Here is a 1638-nt window from a genome sequence, read left to right on the forward strand (position 1 = left end):
TATATATATATATATATATATACACAATATGCAATTGGCAGAATTACATGATTCGGAAAATATATATTTTTAACAAAACGCTTTTCTACGGTCTTAAAAGTATTGTCATTTGATATTGTACATTCACAACACAGTCAAATTCTCATAGAGAAGATAAGAAAGAGAAATTTCTTCAGAAATGATGAATATTTTGAAAGAATCAGTGCAATGAATACATATTAAATTCATTTATTAAATTAGTTACACAAATTTTCTTTTCTCATATATATCTCTCTTTAACTTGTATTACTCGTTCTGTTCCCGCCTCCTTTCACCATATAATTTTAATATGATGAATCCAGACATATATGCGTCTTCAAAGAGAGATATATATTTAAAATATAGGATACATTATTTTATACGAAAACTGTTAATAAAATTGATCGATGAACTGAGATTAAATGATGCTATAATACAAGATTTTATGACATATACAGAATATAATACAAAAATTAACGTATTTTGCTTTCTTGTAAAAAAATTTTGTACAATTTTCGAATGTATAATTATATATAAAACCTCAAAATCTGTGTAAATTAATGTTACGATGATTACCAAGATTTTTCATTTTGTTACTCAGAACACATACATTTAGTTTCTTTATATTTCATCATTAATTGATGACTTAATCGGAATAGATCGACGCGAGTTATATATTTTTATTTGGTTCGGCTATGCTTTTGATTTATTCCTAATTCGAGTCTCTGTTTATGAGATAAATACAACTATAAGACAACTATAAGAATCTCTTAGTATTTCAAACAAAACATTATGTCATAATTCTTCTACAATATAATTAATAATTATATCAGATAATTCTTCTATCATATCTAAAGATTATGCGGGAAGTATACTATGTCACGATGCACAAATATTCGAACTATTGGAAGAAAAAAAATTTAATTTATTCAGTAAAAATAAATGATTGAATATGTTATTAAAAATATAACATATTATGTAATGTAAGATACACATACGCGTCGTATATGACATTGCGATGGTCCTGAATGAGATATCGCTCTGTTAAAATTATTATGCACGTAAGTTATACAACATATAAATAATGTGCTAACATAAACCAGTATTTTATTTATAATAAAACATAATATGAGCATATACCTCCTTCATGTTACAAAATACATAGACAAACACCGTACATACATTAATAAATGTATTCCTTAAGATACACCTATTTTAAAATGAATACACAAAAGATCTATGTGTTTCAAGAAGTTTAATTCTGAGGAATTCATATAAAAGATTTAATTTACTTTTAAATAAAAATGAGAAAGACAAACAAGGAATATACGTTTTCCAAATCCTAATATCCGCAAGCTTGATATTTTATTATAAGATGTAACAATATGTACGTAGTAAAATAATATTTAAGATCAAATCACAAAGATCTGATTTTGTGATAAACATTTTGAAACTGATATGAATTAATTTGTACTTGAGGCGAATGTAACATAAATATCTTCAATAAATGAGTCATATATTTCTTTTACCTGTTCTATATAATTTGGTCATTGCATAATTTGTAAAGGCTCAGAGATTTCAAACTTTTAAAATTATCAAATATTAATTAATAATAAGCTG

The sequence above is a fragment of the Atta colombica genome, unplaced genomic scaffold, assembly GCF_001594045.1.
Source record: "Atta colombica isolate Treedump-2 unplaced genomic scaffold, Acol1.0 scaffold82, whole genome shotgun sequence".
NCBI lineage: Eukaryota > Metazoa > Arthropoda > Insecta > Hymenoptera > Formicidae > Atta > Atta colombica.